General features: G+C 41.1%; 1 protein-coding gene across 4 annotated transcripts in view; it reads left to right on the top strand.

Moving 5' to 3' along the window:
• Positions 1-22,640, top strand: part of RNF144B (ring finger protein 144B) — a 96,768-nt gene that overhangs the window by 29,346 nt on the left and 44,782 nt on the right. The window contains exons 1-2 of one of the 4 annotated variants that reach the window (XM_069008005.1): positions 12,742-12,824; positions 14,319-14,366. The exons of 1 other annotated variant lie outside the window; for it this stretch is intronic. The gene's annotated coding sequence lies outside the window, so the exon portion shown is untranslated. Of the gene's footprint in view, positions 1-12,739; positions 12,825-14,318; positions 14,367-14,516; positions 14,945-22,640 lie in introns of those variants that run through there. 2 more of the 4 variants (XM_069008004.1, XM_069008003.1) reach the window with 2 other exon arrangements.

Here is a 22,640-nt window from a genome sequence, read left to right as displayed (position 1 = left end):
GTAGCTACAGTGTGGCAAAACAAACAAAAGAAAAGGAAAGTGTAGTTTGGTGCCCTGTTTGGTGCTCTGGATCTCAAAGACATTTATCCTGCAAGTGAGCTGTAGGGAACACCACTAACTTCCTCCTCCAGCAGCATCTATCTGATTTCAGTTAGCAAAGATCCTCATGAACCTGTTTGGTGTAGTCTGAAGAGATAGTGTGTTAAACCCTGTGATAGCTGGTCCTAATTGCACTTCTTTTCAGACATTATTCACCTTTTACACAGTAGTGTGTTTTTCTTCAGTCTGCTAATGCCAGACACTATCCAGTTATCACAACAGCTCTCGATTTGCATTCTCTCGTTAATGTTTTCTGTGGTTTTTTACTGCGGTAGCTTTGACTGAGTAGTCTACGTTATTGACTATTCCCCTTTTAAACTAGGGTAAAGAATAAATATGACCTGCATTTTGAAGTGTTCAATATTTATTTTGTTCTGAAGGACCACTGAATAACTGGTCAGGGCTGGTTTTCAGGTGACCCTGTAGCATGTTCATTTAGCACTTTGCTCAGCAGCTGTTTGAAAGAGATGGGGTATAGAAGCAGAGGGCTTTTATCCCAGCACAGGGCTTTTTTTTTTTTCCCCCTCTTGGAAACCTTATTGGAAATTCCCACACAGTGTTAATACAGATTGGTGATTTTGCCTTTTGCAGAAGTTGAAAAGCTCATTAGATACCATCAGGTTTGTTTTGTGCATGATATTAAGACAAATAATGCAATTGTATGATCACAGTACTTAACTAAAGGTTGTCCAACACTCCAGATGTTGGTGACATGCTGTGTGAACCTTTTGACTTTCAGGCCAGACCCCTCTATCAGCTGTTTCTTGTTTTACTGTAGTTTTACCCAAAATGGAGCACTTGTCCCAAGAGGAAGTCTATAAATGCAGCACAGCCCAGAAAAGGCTGAACAGCTGCAGTGAGCACAAATGGGCCAATACTGTTTTCTTGTAGTGCATGTCAATATGGGGGGAATGGACTGAAAAAAAAAAAAAATATATATATATATAAAAGAAGAGAGCTTGTTCAGTTGGGTCTGGCTGGCAAAAAAGATTAATTGTTCTCACTTGGAAGTGGAGGTGGAAATGGAGGAGGAGCTCTGGAGCCCATGGTATTTCTCAAAGGCAAAAATCTTTCCCAGTGTCTAAAATCATGGCAAAGCAATGCTCAGGAGTTGATCTGAGCTTCAGGGCAGCAGAGTACTGTTCTGCACACACTGGGTTTCAATTATTCTGCCAGGCAGTATTGAATAGTATTGCATTTGCCACCTGACTGGAGGCAGGCTTGATAAAAACATCATTCGTGATGATTCAATGGCTTAAACAGACTTTGAAAAGGAGAAACGTGTCTAGCTAAGGACTGGGATAGTTGATCCCTTGCTGATTTTGTTAGCAGGGCTTGGGACTTTGTATCTGAGGAAAGGCAAAGCTTTGTGTGACTGAGGCTGAGTCAGGGGATCACTAACCTGTCTGCCTGGCTTCTGCCAGCCCCAGTGACAGACGGACAAACAGCAGCTTTCTAGAGCCTGGTCTCTACATCCTTCTACATCTGTTTTTCAGGAAGCTGGTCCACACAGAACTGTTCTTCCAGAGTGGTCTGTGGAGTGCTCCTTGATTTCATGGCATTTAAACACTGCTTTGTTTCTATCTCCTAACTAAGAGCTAATCCCTCCTAGAATAGTTTCCTTGTATCATTTTTCAGGACAATGAGTTACTGAAGCTCCAATTACAAATGCCAGGGAAAGTTCCTCTCAGTTGTGACTGTCAGCAAAATGTCTTCTGTTATTGAGGTGACTCCCATTGTGGAGGAAGGCTACATGGCAAAACACAAACTCTGCCAGAAACACCTCCGCATTAGAGGTGTTGGCAATATCTGTGTCATGATGAAGTAACTGGAGCACCCTACTGATTACTAAAACAGGTTCTTGACAGACCTGTCTGAAACAGTGAGGATTTTTGAGGGGGAGGGGGCAGGTGGGGAAAGGGTTGGTGGATGAACAAGGAAAAGCTGAAAAGGGGGGAAATCATGCCATGCAGGGACGGTCAGCTTTGTGTTAAAATGTTTGAGATCAACTGGTGCAGGAGTGTTTCATGTGGCTCTTGAGTCTGGAAAAATGTTCTGGCCAATGCCTAAAATCTACTTGAAAATGTTTGTTGTTGTTTTGGGGATTTTGTTGGGTTTTTTTAAAGTGACGAAATGACTGATTCTGGAAACAGTGAAAGGAAATATGTGGTTTTGTAGTGAGTGTTTTTCAGGCATTAGGTGTTACCATCAAACATCCTGTGGTGCTGGCTGTGGCTGTTCAGCTGTTGGTTCAGTCCCTATGCTGGCCTGTAGCTCATGCTGAGAGCCCTCTCTCCCACAGCCTTTCAGCAGGGAGGATTGCTGCTTCTCCTCTCTACATCTCTGGTCCTCCACAACTCACTGCTACTCCCTTGTCTTCTGCCATCTATGTCATCCTTGCTTGTGTCGTTATGAACTTTTATGTTCATCTATTAAAAAAAGCACCTTGCCTTATTATTCATAAGGGAAACATCTCTTCTTTCAGCTTCTTTACTTCCTCTATGACTTGTACCAGTGGCCAGCCAACGGTGATGACTAGTTAGTACTGGTCAAGAATTGCAGTTATTTATTTTCTTGATGAGGAAGAAAGAGGCTGAAGAAGAAATGTGAAATGTTCTGACTAATTCCATTGTGTACAAAGGTATCTTGTATCTTCTTCCTCTCACACTCACACTCTTCCTGCCTTACTTTTCGTGTTATTTCACAACTCTTCCACTGGTTCCCTCTGACTGCAGCTCAGACTGTGAACTCTTTCTGACAGTGCAGCTTCTTGTGTGTTAGGGTGATGCCTGGCAGGGGGACCACAGTCTGAAGTTGGGTACAGAAACCCTACAACATAAAAAGTATTGATACCAGGCTACTTCATAGTCTCACAAAGTACAGCCTCCTATCATTTCTTTTAAAAGTAGAAATGTTAGCAGTTAGGAGTTGTCAAATAGGTGTTACCTGAAGGAGTTGCCTTCTGATAATCCTATGCACACATTAATGACAAACATTAAAATATCATGGTCATGCATGTTACATTTGCAGTAGAAGAGGAACTCAGATGTAAATACTAGAAGAAAAACCGTTCAACACATTTCACAAGAAGGCCTTTAAGGCAAAAACAAGATCAAGCACACTGGAGCATGTTATATATTTCTACAGATACAAAAAATCTTGGGCTAGTGCCATATTCACAGTGGGATATTTGGGATTTTGCTTATTGATGGAAGCAACTATTCTAAAGAAAAGGTGAAAAGATTTTAGACTTTTAGAATAGATTTAGACAGGTTCAGACAAGTAGTGCAGGAAGTTTTAGTTACTGACTGCCAAAGATTTTGTGTGGCTGAGATAACAAGACAGAAAGGGCATGAGTCAAAGGGAAGATGGTGGGAAGGTGGAAGGAAGAACACAGGAAGAGATTCAGAAATGAGAGGTATCAGTGGCCCCTTGTGATCCCGTGGCACCTCTGCAGGCATTTTGTATTTATTTTGTATTAGCATCTAGTATTTAAGCAGGTTGAATGTATATGGCATTTATCTCTTCTACCTTAGTTAAGGCAGGATTGATAAAAGCACATATAGATAATTTGTATTGTTTGAAGGGTCATTTCTATTATCTTCCAAACAAATATACTTCATCAGGTCAGTGATGTTCACTAGAAAACTTCTTTTTATAGGGACTTAACTTTACAACTTTTAATTCACTCCAGATTTCCCTGTTGGAAATTTGTGTTTCACTGCTTTGCCCTTGAATGCAAGACACTTTACAGTCTGTAACAAAGCATACAGGACAGCTGGGGCATGTGTTTTATACTTTGTATACAGGTAAGTAAGGTTGTGGGGGTTTTTTGTGGTGTTACAGATGATAAAATTACTGTGCTTTTCCAAGGTCAGAGGGTGCTGGTGGCAAAGCCTACAAAAAAAGAAAAAAAATCTAAACCTTTTATCTGTGCTGCAGGTGTTTTTTGTTAAAGAGCTGGAAAGCCTATTGCAAAACTTCTGAAGTTGGCTTCCAGTGGTCAAAACCAAAATGTCAAATAAAAGTTTTCTCTTTACTTCCTACTGTGTATAATGAAACAGAAAGGTTGTACGTAGTCACACATCTGAAGAGTACCCAGTAAAGTGCCCTGACTTTTGCTATGATTTTGTGAAATGATCAGTCTAATCCTTAAAGGTTTGAGCTGATTTAAGTCTCCTGCTTAACTGAATTTCTTAGGGAAATAGAGCTCATGTGGATTACACAATTTTTCTGCTGATACACTTGACAACTTTCTGAGCCATCGATGTAAAAAGGCAGGCAGGGCTCCCCTGTTGTACCTTTTCTGGTACATCCCGTCAAAAACCCAGCATCACATAGAAGGCTTACTGATCAGTGTGCATATGGGTCAGCGCAAGTCATAAACTGCACTGCCCTTGCTCCAGGGGCACTTTGGAAACGATACCAGGGAAACAGGGTTATTGTTCTAGTAGTGTTAGGGCACACAAGTCCTTAGAAACCAGGCTTCATCAGTTTTGCTGCTCAACCATTTCTTCCCATACAAGCTTGGAGCATAAAATCTGCCAAATTAATAAACCTTCATTCCTGAGAAAAACCATGGTTTACAATGCCTTCTGAATGAGGAAAATAATTTATTCACTGACTGTTTTTCAGCAACATGCTGGAAACACTTGTACAAGTGTTCATTATTTTAAATTCACAAGCTTTTTGTAATCTTTTTACAATAGAAAAAAATAAAATTGTTTGGTAGTCGATGGTATAGAAACAGCAGAGGTCTTGACTGTCAGCTTAGGGATGCTTTTATGTGAGAGAATTTTAAACCTTCACACAGTGCCAATAACAGACTTTTTGTGGTCTAGGCAGAGTGATGGATGGGCCTCATGGCCCATAATAGTATTGAAACTGAAAACATCTTGGTATGTGGAGTGTTGCACATTTGGGTTATTACTAAAAGATAAAAAATTTATTGTGCACTTGTTGCCATTTGAAGGAGGCTGAAGCAACTTCTCTGTTTCCTGGAAGGACAATCAAAGAATGAAAGCACATTATTGGAATTTTTCCGTCACTGTCACTATCTCCATTCCCGTCATACATTACTGTGTTTAGTGGAAATTAACTGTAGCAGAACATCAGGAGAACATCTGATTTCCTGTAAAACATTAATTTTATTTATTATTTCTATGTGTTTTTCAGTTCTCTCCTCTCCTTCCTAATTCTATTGACAACAAAAGAAATTACCCAAAAGATCAACTGTAGGCTTTATGTAAAATATTGCATCAAAATAATGATTCATTGGCAAAAGATTTCTCACAGTAAACTCACACACAAATACCCACTCAAGTCACAAAACCAAAAATGTTATCAGTAAGGACAAAGGAAGTTGTTATTTTAGTTTTTGAACAGTCTTGATTCATGTTTCCTGTCATTTTGCTTGGGGGGAGAGAAATAATTATTCCTAAACAAACAATTAAACAGAACTGCCAGAAATTCTTCAAATCCTTAAACCAGTATGATCAGGAAATAAGCTACTAAATTCTCCCGCTGTCCAAATTCTGTTTCCACATGCAAAGTTTGAGTGCTACATCTCACATCACGATCTGATATTTTTTTTAACCCAAAGGCAAGAAGCCATTATTGTGAACCCTGTTTCTGTGGCATAGTCTGATGATCACCATATTTCAAGAGGGTCTCAGGTGGAGCTTCTTGGTTTTTACCAAGTTGTGCTGTATAATTACTCTGAAGTTTGCTCAGTAGGAAGCAGCCTATTTGTTCCAGTTTTATCAGCCCAGAGAGGTGCTTTGTGCTGCTTTCCCAGCTGAAGCCTGTGGCAGCTTGCTCCCTGGGACACTCAGAGACTGGTGAGATGTTTGTGATCACCAGTAGGGGTCCTGGGGATGCTACATGTCTGGATTCTGACACTGTGTTTGCTCTCTGCAAGGCTACTGGGAGGTGCTGTTTGTCATCTTGTTGTTTATGTTGTTCAAAAAGCCATGAAGATACACAAAGCTAAAAGGTCTTAGTGTTTTTTCATGCAGTGTTAGAAATATTCTGTAAGTGCTTATGATCCTTCTATCCTTTTACCTGTTTTTTTTTTTTTTTTTTCATTATAGCAAATGTACTCTATTCATGAACCAAAACCAGAAAGACCAGAGAGTGTTATGCTCAGTCTCTTCATGCTGTTAATTTCATATTCAGGAGAGTCAAATGGTTTTCCTGCCTTTGGCCCCTGTTAGAGTCATGGAACATTTTGGGTTAAAGGGACCCATCTAGTACAACTCCCCTGCAATGAGCAGGGGCATCTTCAGCTGGATGAGATCTCCCAGAGCCACATCCAACCTGACCTAGAATGTTTGCAGGAATGAGGCATCCACCACGTTGCTAGGCAATGTGTTCCAGGGTTTTACCACCCTCAGTTCCTAATATCAAATTTAAATCAGCTCTCAGTTTAAAGCCATTCCCCCTTGACTTGTCACTACATGCCTTTGTAAAAAGTTTCTCTCCACCTCTTGTGTAGGCCCCTGGAAGGTTCCATAACGTCTCCCTGTACCCTTCTCTTCTGCAGGCTGAACACCCCCAATTCTCTCAGCCTGTCTTCATAGGAGATGTGCTCCAGCCCTCAGATCATCTTTGTGGTCCTCCTCTGAACTCAATCCAGCAGGTCCCTGGCCTTCTTGTATGTGGGATCAGAGAGCTGGACTCATCACTGCAGGTGGGGTCTCATGAGAGCAGAGAGGGGGAGAATCCCCTCCCTTGCCCTGCTGGCCATGGTTGCTGTTAAGCATACAATTGGCTTTTCTGGATCATGTCCAGCCTCTCATCCACCAAACCTTCCTTAAACTTCATGTTGTCTCATATCTCCTTGGCAGATTTCAAGATCCTGGAAGTTTCTTCCCATCTGCCTTCTGCAGGTGGGATCTGACCTAGCTTTGATCATATCATAAGTGAGAGAGGTGTTCAGGCTTTGGAAGTAGGCCAGTTGTTTCTCCTTTTGTCTAAAGCCTCCTTCTCTTCCACATTTTCTATTTCTATTCCCTATGATTTGGGATATTGTTTTTCCCAACATATGTAAATTGCAATCATGTAGAGAGTTATCCTGAGAATAAGGAAAAATTTAGTTGTTTACTCACAGTCAAAGTTCACTGAGCAGAGTTTCTTCACCTTGAAAGAACTCATGGAAACTAAAAATTTGGAGTTCACATTTCAAGCTTTGTTTATATTGTGTAATGCAAAGTAATTCTCTGTGGAAACAGATTTATTGATGCATTTTGCCCCGACTGTGTTTTGTCATATCCCAGGAAATATGTGTACATGTATAAAATAAAAACTTGGAGGAAGTACTTGATCTGTTTAAATTTCTTCCTGATGAGTATAGAGCAGTTAAGTGGAACCAGGGGCTTTTCACAGATGAAGTCAAGCTTAACAAAAAGATGAGTTCACTTGTCATTTCTTCAATGACCGCAGATAGTACTGAAGCAGAAAACACTATTTGCTTGGATTTTAGCAGTGTTTGGAAAAGCAAAGGTTTTGGTATGCCTCTTACCCTTCTGCCCCTGTTGAGACTTGTAAAGCTCAGGTTTCTTTTCCTAGATGTTCTCTCTGCCCAGCTGGGTATCCCTAATTTTATTAGAGACTTAAACAAATTTCTAGGTAAAAAAAGCACATATTTTTAATGAAGTTATCTGGCAGTTGATTGTAGCAGATACAAAAATAAACAACATTAAGTAAAGCCCTCCCAAATTATTTCAGTGCAACTGAATAAATCCTTATGTCGCTTGCAGCAAGCAAACAATGTGCCTGGCTTTGAGTTCCCACTATACTAATTTTGGGATTGTTGAATTTAACAACTTCTTGCTAGGTGGTGTGTGTTAAAGATGTCCTTCCAAGGAGATTGTTGTATTTGCTGTCTGCTCTGCTTTGAGCAGAGGAGGGAAAAAAAGTTTTATCACTATCCTAACAAAAGACTGGAATGTGAAGCAATCTTGGATTTTGTTACTACAGCTGTGATGTGATAAGAATGCTGCCAGCAAACAGTTGCACATGTTTTAACACGTTGCTGCTTCTCATCTGGGAAGTGGTATTGTGTCCTTGTTGGATGCTGCCATTACAAAGGTGGCCAGCCTACAGCAGCAGGGAGAAGATAGGCTCACTCAAATAGCCCTGCTGAGAGACTGAAATCCTTAGAAACTTAGGATTGGTTGTGTTATGTGACCACATGATTAAAGTCCATAGAGAGAAAAGTGGATCTGGGCAAACCTTTCATATCCGCTCTCACCATAAATGGGTGAGATGTAAATTCTGGTAGGAAAAGGAGACTGTAAAAGGGGAGGGGAATGGCATGGAGACCCTTCTTGGAAGTTGAGTAAGGAGAGGGATGCTGGGAGAGGGGGACAAGTTCTTGGTTTTCCTCTAGGGGTATGTTTCAGTTCCATTATTTGCCTGCATAGCCAGTCCAGTGAAGTAACCTCTCTCAACTTGGAAACTCTTTCTCACCCTGAATTAATCAAAGGCTAAGTGTGTCATACTTAAATACTAAAGAAGAGTTATGAATCAAAGGTATACATTAGCTGCCACCTTGGTCCTTCCTGCCAGATGTCTGTGAAAATCCTATTGTTGGCTTTTATAGCCATAAAATTGTCTCAGGTCTCTCTCATCTCTGATCTGCCCATCCTTGACTTCAGAAGTTAGTTAAAACAACAAGGTCTGGGCTGAAATGTATTATTAGGTGCCCTCTGCCAGCTTCCCCTCCAAATTCTAGCTGTCTTTTAAATCTATAGATGGAGTCTCATCAGGCTAAGGCAAAGCCATCACCTAGGAGACTGGCTTGGGTTGGAAGCTGTCTCTTAATATTTCCAAAAAAAGCAGTTAAGAGCTTGAGGCAGGACAGAAAACACAGTAGAATCAGAGACATGAAAACATTCTGCACATTTTTATCTTATGACAAGGACAGGTTGGTGACCTCCTCTGTTACAGAGGAAGCTTTCTGTCTTGTCTGCCAGGATGGTTTTCCCCTCTCAATTTTTAAACTGATGGTGATTCTGATGTCTGAAATCACTGCAATTCCAGGTACATGACCAAAACACTTTGTTAAAAGTCAACACAGTGTGTCATTTTGGGCACACAATCAAAAGGAAGAAAACTATCCGTGCATAATTGAAAGTCTGTGCCATTCTCTGAAGTTAGCTATGAGCACAGTTAATAGAAAATAAATTAATTTACCTGAGCCTTAAGTTATCCCCATGCAATCTTTATATACTCTTGTTGAAAATGTGTGCTGACTTGAAGAGAAGGCAGGAGGACAGCTTCAGTGTCTTCTCTTTCATGTGTATTTAGTATGGTTCCTCCAATGCTGCTTTATAAATTCCTCTTTTTGCAGCTAGAAAGTCTCGCCTGTTACCTGCTGCCCATAAGAGCTGAGCAACTCCACTTCTGTATGTGTAACACATGAACACGAGAGCAAAGCAAGCTGTTTGGTTTCATTTTATTTTTTATCATCAGTTCATGAGGTGGTGCTGGTCTGGGGGGAGCTACATGTGCTGTCCAGCTGGGGAACTGGACCTGCTTGCACACAGTAGCCTCTGACCCTGAGAGGTGTCCTGTGTCCCTGGCTGCAGAAGCAGTGCTGTCACATCATTGATGATCACTGTGCGGCTGGGGAGGGACACAACTGCCTTGTGAAACGATGGCTGGTATGTCTCATGTCACAGGAGAAGGTCAAGGGGGAGTGTGACAGTAGCCTGCCTCTTTTCTGCATCTCAAGTGCAAGGAGGTGGCTGAGGATGTGCCCTGGGCTGAGGGTGCTGCTCTCGCTGCCCCTGGGCTGGATGTCTGCTGTTCAGTGGCAGCTCATCAGTGTCTTATTTATGGCAGGCTCATAGCAACTTAGCTTGTTTTCTTTTTGCAGGCTGGTTCTTCACACACTTAGTGAGCAGGAAGGAGTTAGCCTAAGCAAAAATTTCTGTAGAGCTGTTGCAGAACTGTTTGGTTGCCAGTAGCAAAATGCTCGCTCCTGGTGGCATTGCCAGTAGAGCTCTGCCACCAGCAGGTTTTGCTGTGGGGGCAAATACACTTTGTCTCAATGCCTCATGGTCCCAAGAAGAGGAGTTGCACTGGAATTCCAGTAATACACTGTCAAAGCCATTGCCCTTGATCTTTAAACTGAGATTTCTAAGCACCTGAAATCTACCCACTGGGGTAGCAGGCTGACTTCTTATAGTTTTCTGCTCAGGCTCTATTTTTTTTTTTCCTCTAGCATGGTTCTGTATGGATCAAATACCAAAAGATAGTTCCAAGTATAAACATAGGAAAAAATATGGATAGAAAAGAAACACAGAAATACAGAACTTATGGCAGAACTTATGGAAGCCATATGATTTTGTTTGGTCCACTATGCCAATGAAGTTTAATGAATACTGCATTTTGCTTTGTTCATAGGAGCAGGATGAGTGTAAGTCACCTACCACTTTTCTTTGTATCCGAGATAAATCCACACATTTTGAGATCATAATCATTTTAAATGTTCAGTAGACAGTGTGCCATCCCACTCCCTTTTTACTGTAAAATAAAAAGCTCTTTAGATTGCACCTACTATTCTTTTGAAATAGTTTAACTTGATTTATTTCACTCCAATAGAAAACTCCTTATAATAAAGTTTTATGTTTTAGCTAAAGGGATTAATGAAGATTTCAAGCCTGGTTTGTCAGTGAGTGACTTGCATACCAAGTCAGAATTGTAGAACAATAGGGTTATTTAAACAGGAAAAGATGTGATCCTGATTTTCTTGTAGCTATGCTGACTAAATCTTGCCTGCATGCAAAATATTACATAGCTCTGTATTTCTTTGCACTGACATATTGTTTCTAGCATTGTGTGATTATATAAACACATATATTGAATAGAGATTCTTTTTTAAAACATTTGGTTTATGAAGGTACCACAAATGACTTTTGATGGTGTAATCCCTCTTTAAAATAGTACCCACTGAAGACAAGTATTAATAGTCCATGACATCAGGGGCGTCACACTTGCAGCTTCAGTTGATATATGTATACTCCCTGTGCAAAACCCCTTCCTGTTTAGTTTTCAGCATTAGTTATGTTACTCATTAGTATCTATTTTTGTTGTGAAACTGTCTCTCTTACATCTACAAATACTTTCTTTTTCCACAGGGAGATGGGTTATTTGCCTGTAAAAAAGTAAGATGGATAAAGACTAATTTTTTTTTTAGTTAGGCTCTGGTTTTAGAAAGCTTGTTACAGAACCTGTTTTTATGTTACACCTATGGATAGCAATTGTTTTTCAGGATATTTGGGTTTTTTTTAGTTGAAAATTGTGAAACAGGGTAGTGAAAATTTCTTTTTTTCCTTCACAAGCTAGTCCTATTTCTTTATGTAGAATTACAATGAAGCTGTTAGTAATACACTAACTCAGTGTTTTCACTTGCTGTTAATGGTATTTTGTTTGTGGGATGTGAGTGATCTTTTCAGTGGTCATGCTATTACTTTTTTACTCATCTATGTCAAAAATTAATTAGTAATTTCAGCGAATGCAGAGTGTCTTAGTCATTTCTGAAGTATTTCAAGTCGCTGCAAGGATGACACAGCAATGTTAGTAATTAACTATGCCAGCCTTTATTTTTATTCTGGCTAGTAACTCAACTAAAAGTTTCCAGTGATATTGCATTTTGACATCTCAAAGGCTCAGCCATTCCCCCAGCCCAGAGGTATAAAAGCATCATTTAAGAGTGTCCAAAAGATTAATTGGACTGTCTCAGTTCTGTGCTTTACATCACTGCTACTCAAGAAGAAAGCAAATGGGGAGAATTTAGCTTGTGCCTTGTCTGGTATTGTGTGGCAGTCTGAACTGTTTTTTTTTTTATTTGTTGGCTCAAAAAGGAAACCAATCAATCTGGGTTAAGAGATTCAGGGATTTGAGCTGGGTAGCAGTTTTAGCATGACTCATAACACTTCACAAAATTAGCTTGCCAAGAAGATGTGCTTCTGTGAAACTGTGAAGTACCTGGGCTCGAGGTATAGCTGGAAGAGAAATCATTTTGGCAGAAGAGCTCCTAACAGTCCAGCTCACGTCTTTTGGTGATGGCAATTGAAAGAATCATCAGTATTGATCATGTCAAGTCCTTATAGCCTGAGCTCCTGCGCAGTGCCACGTCACCTTCAGCTCCTCTTTGCTGCGGAGATCCTGGATAAGCACAGAAGTAGGGGCAAATACAGAAGAGAAGATGGAAGCAGGGGCATAGCCAGCTGTCCACACAGCATCAGTGATTGTCCAGTGTGTTAATCTGGGCTCCACAGTTTAGGATTTGATACTCATGAAGTGGAGTACTTGGAACAAGCATATCTCAACACTTCCAGTTAATTAAATGTCTTGAGAAACATTCCTAATTTTTCTCACCGATTTTGTGATGTCTAAGGGAAAATAATTTTGTTGTAAGCAGTTTTGCATATTTGTGCAATCACATTATAACTTGCATGGAGACATATAGTAGGAAATGGGATAAAAATATGATGGTATGTTTGTAGCTGAAGTTTCCAGAATTTGTGTGCATTTTAATGTACTAAATCTAGTTTTCATAGTTTAAAAGAACAGCCCCCCCCACCCCCCAGGACACATGTGGGCCTCATCATTCATCTGAAGGGAGGATGACTAGTCTTTGTTGCAGTTCAGTCTCTTCAGTGGTGGAGGCTGCTTTAGTGAAGCTTGTTTTTGTTTTGTTGTGCCAGCAAGGAGTAAGTACCAAACCAGATGCTACTTTTTCTACTCTACTACTGGCAGCTGCCCTGCTCTGCTCTGCTTCTGAACTTACTGCCCTGCCATTTTCCCGACACCTGCATGAATGTCTTGATTTCCTTCATCCTCCCTCTCTCACCACTCTCCTAATTGCCTTTTGCTGTTTGAGTGCTGTGGTGCTGAGCACAGGGGCTGAGAACTGGAAGAGTTTTCTTGCTGAGCTTCATCTGTGGTCTAGCAAGTACTTGTGTGATGGAGGCAGAGTAGCAAAGGGAGCAGCTGCAGGAAGAAAATAGAGGAGCTGGAACAGAGAGGAGGTAGTGAAGAGAGCAGTGATAGGGGCTCAAGCTATTTCATACTAAAACAGAACATGGAGGATAAAAATGTGACCACTGAAGGAGAATCCTTTTCTACTCATAAAGCTTTACAAAGAATTTCACATTTTCACTACTGCTCTGGAGCCTAAAAAAACAGCTCTGAGCCCTAAGTGTTTCTTGAGTCCTGTCTAGGATTGGCCACTGCTGAGATTATATATGTCTGCTTCTGCTGGGAAATGCTCTGCTAGCTCAAGTGGCAGTATATGTGACATGGCTCTAGTTTGCCAAATCCTGTTGTAACCCTGTTGATGAACACCATAGGGATCAACAAGATTCTACATGTTGGAACAGCTATATTTTTTCTGGTGATTATTCCCTCCCTCCCTTGCTAAATATATACAAATAATATATAAATATAACAAAAGTATATATAAATTATATAATATAAATATATTTTAAATGCTATATAACACCCAGTGTTAAATAGATAAATTCTAAGTTTGTACTTATTCTGAGAGGAAAAGAGTATGTGATGGTAATTCAAGCAAAGCTGTAATATAAAGGAGTAATTCAGCAAGGAGGCTGAATTAAAGTTGCACAAGCTTACTGCCTTTTTCCTAAATTAATCTATGCAGTATAATTGTCTGAAAATAACTAAAAGCTCAGCTGTGAGCTTTTATACACCCTGGAAGAAATGCCTATATATAATTTTTCACAGGAAAGTACTGAAGGCAAAACGCCAGCAATGATTGCATGAAGTACAAAGTAAACTTACTTCATCATAAGGAGAAAATTATAGATTAACATCTATACTTCCTTCTGTTTTTCTGCACCCCCTGCACTCTGATATATCTATATTTCTTATCTGTGGGTGTGGTGCATTTCCTACAGCAGGAAAAGTTCTTGAGGGTTTGGTGTCATGTGGCACAATTAAATATCCTCCTACTTGGCTGCTGTAAATCACACCCTTGCTGGAATACGGAAATGCAGGATTCCCAACCCCTCTTGCACACAGGGACAGCTTAAAGAGTGAAATTTTAGTATTGACAGAATAAGATGAGCACCATCATCATTAAACACTCAGATCTGAAATTACACTTGTACTTTACTTGTGAGTTTAGATTTTTTGCCCCCTTCCCCTCCAACGTGAAGAAATCACTTTTTTTTTTTTTTTAGGTGACATTTTCCACAAGCAGAAGCCAGCAAGGTTTCAGACATCAGCTGGTATGCAAAGTGCTCTCCCAAAACACGTTAATTTGGGAGGGCTTTTATGAGTGTAGCATCTAATGCCCTGCTCCTTTCAGTTTTACCTTGTCAGGGCTCAGATGGGAGTTGTGGTTAAAAGCTGCACCGATACCCAAATCAGAACGTAAGGGTGTGCATTGGCTGGGAGCTGACAGGGTTTAAGGAATCACCTGCAGCTGAATTGAGTCTCGGATGGGAAGTAGGAAGTGCTGTACTCACGCTTCCTGTATAAATAAATGCGGCTTTCCCACAGCTACTGCATACAAGCTGCGACGTGCTTTTAGGATCTAATGGCAGCGTGCACTTAATAGCAGGGAGGGGATGATTTCTCGGAGTGGCACAGGGGCTGGGAGACGAGTCCTGCTGCAGTCCTTAAAAGTGTACAGCTGTCAGATATCCAGAGAAGAGGAAGGGCGTGTGGGAGCAATCTGCTCCGCTCCTCACTGCGAGCTTCAGGGCTCTGTGACACCGTGGTGCTTGGGAACGCCGGAGTCTGAGCGCAGCTACTGAAAAGTCACACAGCTAGCAGTGAGTGTGACTGCTGCTCTCCTTTCAAGGTATGTTGGAATACAGCTTTCTGTCGGTTTTTTTCTTGAGAGCAAAGGATAGCCTAAAAGAACAGAAAGCCAGCCTTTGCTTCTAATGGAAGAAAGTAGAAGAGGGCTTTTTTTTTTTTTTTTCCCCCCCAGAGGTGAAGACTAGAATTATTAAATAGCTAAAATAAATGTTATTTGTGGTTCAGCTAAAATCAAACTATGTGGTGCTTAGAGCTGAAGCAAAAGGAAACCTTGGTGTCCTGACTGTTAAAGGCTGAAAATAAATAGACATCAAGTACTTCCGAAAAGGGTGAAATGACTTTTGTCAGTGTAACTTTCAAAGAAATATCTGTGTGAAAAGATCTGTCTTTAAAAATGCTGTAGTATTAGGATGTATCTGTGTGGAAGGCAATTGCTGAAATGGCATACTATCAGTATGTTTTAGTTTAAATGGAAGAACTTTCATACTGAAAAAATGCCTGATTAAGCTGGAGGAAGGCTGAGTTTAAAATGCTGAGATTTCCTACTGGTTTAAAGGCGTTTCTTCTGCCACAGTCTCATGCAGCTGGTATCAGGAAGGGAAAAATATATTCATCGGTATTGTAAGTGTTAACTTCTAATCCGTGTTAATGTACACTTCTAATCTGCTCAGGGTTTAGGGTTATGTGGTTTATGTAAGCACATACAAAATATACCATACTTTTGTTTTCTAGTTTGCATTTAAAAATTTTTTGACACGAAGAATAGGCAACTGCATTTACTGGAATGTTTGCACGGCTTTCTCATCATAAGGCTTTCTCAGTGCAAAGCAGCTTTAATAATGAAGATGTTTCAGTCTAGTTTGTTTTAAAGGTCTGAATTTCTGTAATACAAAAGCATTCTGCTTCCTAACTGTATGCAGCAATATCAAATATCTTCCTTCAGAGAGCACTGTAAGTTGTAAAATACTTAGACTTACTATAGTAAAGAATGCCTTGCAGGGTGACTTCCAATCCTCTTGGTAAATAGGCACTGAATGCTTTTAAGAAGTAAATTTTAGCAGAGATATAGGCCACAACTGAAATACCCCCGTGCAGCTTTCCAACTGTGAGCAGGCAGAGCAGTCTGCTATGTTTGGCTGCTCTCAGCCTGAAGGGCAACTGGACTTGTTAAGGGCAGGCACTGGGTTTGGGATTCCAATATTTACAGAAACAGAAGTTTCAAAATCCTGTCCTGAAATATTTTTCAAAATGTTGTGATTCTTGTCCTGTATAGGACTTGTCTATGCCTGAATGTGAGTGGGTGTCTGGGTTGTTGCTTTAACGTGAAAGTGGCTGAAACCCTTCCGTCAATAAACACAAACTATTTTGGAGAAAGTACCACATTGATAAGGGCATGGCTGCAGTTACGCTGCTGAAAGTAATGCTTTAGATTCTGGATTGACAAGTGTGTGTTTGCAAAGTGTCTAAAGCTGTAGTAAAGTGGGAGGTATTCTTTCAGAATAAACCGGAGCTACTCCAGAGCCAAGCCAGTATGATGAGAATCGGACTCATTTTCTCCCATGCATCTTGCTGTCTGATGGGGGTATTTCACACAAAGTCCTGTCTGCTCACACAAGGACACAGAAACCTCCCCAGGCTTCATGTAGAACTAGCATTTGGCAACCTGGTAAAGTTTCTGTTCCCCATGCTGAAGTGTATTCTGCGTGCACCTTGCTGGTGATCATGGTCTTTCCTGCAGATGTGACATTTTGGTGATTTTGTTTGTGTGATAGTATGCTTTGGGGCAGAAGTTATCAATATAAATAGCAAACAATATGGAGTTTTTCTCTCCAGCTAGGTTCTTGGATTGCACTCTGTTCTCTAAATGCTTCATAAACTTTGTAGAAATAAATAGTGTAGAAGTGGTTGTCTGCCCTTTCCCTTCTGGTGGAGGAAAGTATGTACTTGTCCATATCATCATTGTTAATTTAAAATGCAGGAAGTGAGAAGCAGCAAGTCACTCCACAGGGAAACAAGCAGTGCTAATGCTTAACCTGGTTTGCAGCTCATTAGTATGCCTCTGATAATATCGGTAGTGTGAGCCTGAGCCCTGTGCCTGCAGTTCACCCTGTCCAGACCTTTCAGTGACTTTTAGTGGTGAGACCCAGTGGAGTGTGTTGCTTTGATGTAGCTCGAAAGAACTGCTATAGACTTGCTGTCTCTCTTGTTGAGTGGGGAGTTTTCTTGAATGTGTCTGAAACTTCACAGTGCCTGTAGGTTGTACATATCAGATCCATAAATATCTCCTGGGCTAGTAGTACTGTGATATCTGAGACCATAATTACAGCTCTGGGCCCATGGATATCTCAGGCACACATGAACAAAATACTGTGGCAGGCTGCCAGCATCGCTGTGAACTGAGTCCATCAGACCTCCTTGCACATCCTAGAGCAGACATTGCCTTCAGCTTCGTGAGGCTGATTCTGGAGCTGTGCTTTTCCTCTGGGTGCTTGCCTAGAGGTGGGTACAGTTCCCTCCTCTTCCTTGCGTTTCTCCATGCCAAAGCAGAGCCCAGTATAATGCGCTTCACAAATTCTCTTCTTTGCCCTTAACATTCATTCCATTTGAAAATTAATCTTCTTTTGGTTTGCAAAGGGAAACACTGAACAAAACAAGAAAGAACAGATCCGAAGGGAAAGACAGCAATGATATTAAGCTCAGCCTCTGGCATTCTGTATTTCTGCTGAAGCACAGCTGGGCTCCAGTGCTAGACTATGAGCCTTCTCACTTGACAGAAGCACAGGTCTGAGGGCCATCGAACACTGCAAATTTACCTAGTCTTGGACAAACATTTACAGAGATGCTTGTGCCAAATAACTTTGTGCTGATCAGTAAGAAAATAGTGTTCAGTAATCGTTCTGTGTCTCTTCTAAATGGTTTCGGCTCAGTGGGAACTGAGTGGGCTTTACATTCATAAAGTAGGTCACTGCAAGGAGATACTAAAACACACACACAAAAAAAAGTATCTCAAATTACAAAGGTCCTCATCCTTCCCTTCCTGCTGAAGTAGGACTTTTCCAACTTGTAGTCTTCCAGGAGGAACAGAGGTGCCAAGTAGAAATTTCTAGGCGTGAGAGCATAACTAGGTTAACTGCATTGCAAACACACTGTCAAATAAAAAAAGTAGCTATGTAAAAAAACACTCCGTTTTTGGAGTTTCCTAGATCTCTTCATATGTGTTGATACTTGTGCATAATGACATATGTGTTCCCCATTTCTGGTTTCTTTCATTCTGTTATAATGATGAAAAAATGTCATGAGTTGCCCAAGATCTGGGGGTTTTTTTTCCGTACTTTTAGGGGAATCTGCTCAGCCTGCAAGAGAAAACCCATAAACACCAGTTTACCTTCTTCTTTGAGTGTCCTTGGTTCCTGCAAGTACAGCTCCAGCTTTGGTGGAGTTTGGACTAACTCAGATATGGGACCTACAAGCTTCCTTGCTCATTGGGTTTCTGAGCGAGTCAGTATCTCTGGAGTCCCAAAGCCAGCCAGCCCCAGGCACAGCGATTTGGGATGCATGAATCTGGCTTCTGGGTTCATGCACACTAGAACAAATCTTCTGTTTCTTCCTGTGTACTTCCTGAGCTTGTTGTAGACACAGCCATCATGGGTACTTGTTACACATGCTTTTTGTTGCAAGGAGAGATCATAGAATCATGGAACAGCTTGGGTTGGAAGGGAGCTTAAAGACCACCTAGTTCCAACCTACCTGCCATGGCCAGGGACACCTTCCACTAGACCAGGTTGTTCATAGTCCTATCCAACCTGGCCTTCCACAGCTTCTCTAGGCAATCTGTTCCAGTGCCTCACTACCCCTCTGAGGAAACAATTTATTCCTAGCTCCTAATGTAAATCTCCCTTCTTCTAGTTTAAAACCATTCCCCTTGTTCTATCACTATCTGCCTGTGTAAAAATTACTTTCCCTTTTTTTATAGACTCCCTTTAGGTACTGGAATGCCACAGTGATGTTCCTGGAGCCTTCCACTCTCCAGGTGGAAAAATCCCAGCTCTCTTAGCTTGTCTTTGGAGGAGAGTTGTTTCAGCCCTCTGATCATCTTTGTGGCCCTTTTCTAGACCTGCTCAAACACGTCTGTATACTTCCTGTGCTGAGGACCCCAGGGCTGGATTCAGAACTCCAGGTGGGGTCTCATAAGAGCAGAGTAGAGGGGCAGAACCCCCTCCTTTGATCTGCTGCCCACTTTGCTTTAGGTGCAGCCCAGGGTGTGGTTGGCATTCTGGACTGCAAGCATTGATGCTGTTGGCTCATGTCCAGGTTTTCATCCACAAGAACCCTCAAGTCCTTCTTGGCAGGGCTGCTGTTGATGAATTCTTCTCGTATTCTGTACCCATGTCTGGGACTGCCCTGACCCAGGTGCAGCTTGCACTTGGACTTGTTGAACCATTTTGTTCTTATGGACCTTGTTCTCTAGTTTGTCCAGATGCTGGTTAGGAGACAGAATACAGAATCACTTTTTACTAGAAGGAAAAAATTACCCTTTTACTGTCATGCTCATGCCTCTGCCCTTTAATTGAGACTGTATTTGTCTCAGTATTTGTGTCTGTTGCAAGCTTTTCTGCCTTTTGCTTTGTTGTAAAAATGAGGAGAGGATGGAAAGTATAAGACACAAGTCATTACTCAAGGAGTGGATGTTGTCTGGGTATACAGTAGAAGCTTTGATGATATTCATGTTTGGTTATACAAACTGTTGTATTTTCAGATAGACAGGAATTAAACTTGCAGATCTGAAAACATTTATTTGCTCTATATATTTGCAAAAAGGAAAAATCATTGAAACAGAAGAGCTGTGTCTGTTTTCAGGGACTAGCAGGATTCCTTTGAGGCTACCTCTGCTTGCACTTTTATGTACTGAATGTTGCTGTGGCATAGGGGAGAATTCTTTGCACATGTATATATAGTTGCAAATAATTCAAAATTGCACGCTCTTAAACTCCTATGTACATAGAAGGAAAAACACATTTCATGACAACTAGTATCCAGGCTAATCATTTGCATGCAAAGAAAATTCCAGAATTAAGTAGAATCAGTGACACGCAGGCTGGCACTGGTTTTATCTGAGCAGTAGATGGGAGAGTTCATGTGTTCTGCCTGTGATTAATTTTTGAAGCATTCTGAGGGAGGTGGGGAGATGATGAAGGGAAAAAAGCCAGTTTTACCACCCTCCTCCACCCCCTTCAAAAAAAAAGAAGGTTACAAAGCTGTAGTCGTGGGGAAATGGAGCTGATCCTGTGGGCTGTTTACCATTGCACTCCCTGGAACGTTTCTTACAGCAGCCGGCGCTCTGCCAACCGCTGATTCTGGAACTCCTCCCCATGGGGTTTACCCATTTTAGGGCTAAGATAACATCCATAGGGCCAGCAATAACTTGCTTGCTGAAGTTTTGCACAATGGAGAAGATGCAATCTTGCACTCTTTTGACCTCTCCACGGTTGCACTGATGGTTTCAGTGCTGGGGATTCTTCATCACTGTCTCCACAGAGAATTTGTGGGAAAGGCAGTCATGCCCTTTGCCTGGAGTGAAGTGGAAGCCACATACATGTGCTTAATTTAGACAATACTGCTATAAGGACATGTATTTTTTGGATTGGTCAATGTTTTTGTTGCAAATATCCAAGCAGTGTGCATGGCTTGAGCAATTTCAATCCCCTTGTGAACTTTGCTTACCACATTTTGGGAGGATGGACCAACAAATTAAGGAAACATACACTTGTGAAGAGTAGAGAAAAAGTCAAGAATTCTTGTCTTTTCCCAAACTCTGCAGCAATGAGGACAAAATGCCTATTTTGCCTATGAGCATTTGTTGTCATAGTCATAATTAAAAGACCAGCTGGCAGAAAGGTGTCTAGAAAGGTTTCTGTAAAACTGTCATCCTGTAATATAATAAGTGTATGAATTCTTTCAGTGCTCTGTTCTACATATTCATTCTTCTGAGAGTTTGGGAGGTGGAGCAGCTTCTTTCCAAGATAAGCTCCCAATTGCTTATCTTTGCACACATATTGCACAGGTCCATTGAAAAATGCTCCAGTGGAAACACTCCCATTGGCAGTACTTTGACTTCATGGATAAGATCATGTAGAGACTAGCCAGTTGTTACCAGATGCTGAGGCGCTTGAGGCTGAAACCTCACATGTTTACAGGTTGCTGTTCTCACTTGGAATTATTTCTGTAATGAAGGTTGAAATTTGGAATTGAAGTGAGGGAATGATGAATGCAAGCCTCTGACTGAGTTTGATGGACACCTCTGGTTTATTACATGTCTTATACTAACATCTGGATTTCTAAGTAGTTGCATCGAGCCCCTGAGAAACTAACTCTGTTCTCTGTGCTCAGCACAGTACAGGCAGAAATCTTCTTGTGAATGCTTGGAGCCTGAAACACAGAAACAGAAGGGAGATGTGGAAAATAGGGTGGGAGAGGGCAGGGCAGCAGTGAGACAATATTGTGTTGTGTGGCAGACAGTGTCATCAGCCAAACAGCTTTTTTACTCAAGTTTAAGAAAATGTTATATTTGTCTTACACTGCTAATAAAGTGCAGAGCAAAATAGATCCCATCTGTTACAAGTGTTTATTTATAAAAGTGGGAATATACAGTTGTTTTAAAAATACATGGCTGTTAGTCAAGTGTAAGACTAATAGTAGTTGAAGGTGTTTTTGCTGTTCCAGCATAGTTTGCAGCTTCTGTTCAGTAGCATGTACGTGATGCCTATCAGAGGTTAGAGGTGCCCCAAATTGAAAGCCTGGGCACGTGTCCTCCTCCACGCTGGAGCGGTAGGCGATATGGAAGGAATTGCCTGCGGCAGAATTCCTCCCAGGATCTCTCTCCCAGCATGCTGGGCTCTTACCTTTTCCCATGCATGGGTTGGGAAAGAGGGAGGTGAAACGTGAACACTGAGAGTACAAACAGAGAGATGCTCTGTCAGGGGATTTTTACTGGAGTTTACTTCTCTTTTCTACCTCTGCAGATCTGGCCAGAGCTAGAACTTTTCCTTTCCTCATCTCCAGTTGTCTTTGGAAGGGCTCATTGAGGAGCTGGCAGAGAAATGGTTTAGGGATACACTCTGACTAGTTTAATTACCAGTCGCGAAAAGCAGTAGTAGTTACTTCAGTAAATGCTTTTAGTTTCAAAACAGCCTCATGTCCAGGTCCAAACTTCTGCTGTTGTTTCTTGCCAAATTTCAGCATAGTCAGTAGCTATTCATGTTGTTTTCTTAATGGCAAAGGCTTATGTTAGAGATAGTGACTTCCCCAAGGTCTAATCCTCAGGTTTGACTCCCAGTCTTTGATTCACTGACTGTCCTTGGAGCTAAGACTTGAAAGTTACCACTGGGTAAGGTTTCTAAGTCATTGAGATATATGTGGATCAAGGGCAGTTTTCAATGTTTTAATTGTTTTATTTTGGTTATCTTGAATAACATAGTTATTCTGTAATAATGAGCTGTGTATTTGACTGTAAGATTAGATAGGGGCAGATTAAAATATATGTATTAGTATTGCTCACTGAGCAGTCACACAAAAATTGTTATCAAAGGAAAATCAACTTATTCTGCAATTTCTGTTGATGTAAATCTAAAATAGTTAAAAGTTCTTTTCAATGCTTGCAGTGAAAAAAGTCTGCAGGACCATATTCTTGCAAGTTTGCACTTTCTGTGGCTCGACGAAATGAAATGACAGATGTTAAA

The sequence above is a fragment of the Aphelocoma coerulescens genome, chromosome 2 (genome assembly GCF_041296385.1).
Source record: "Aphelocoma coerulescens isolate FSJ_1873_10779 chromosome 2, UR_Acoe_1.0, whole genome shotgun sequence".
NCBI lineage: Eukaryota > Metazoa > Chordata > Aves > Passeriformes > Corvidae > Aphelocoma > Aphelocoma coerulescens.
This window is presented reverse-complemented; position numbering and strand designations above follow the sequence as displayed.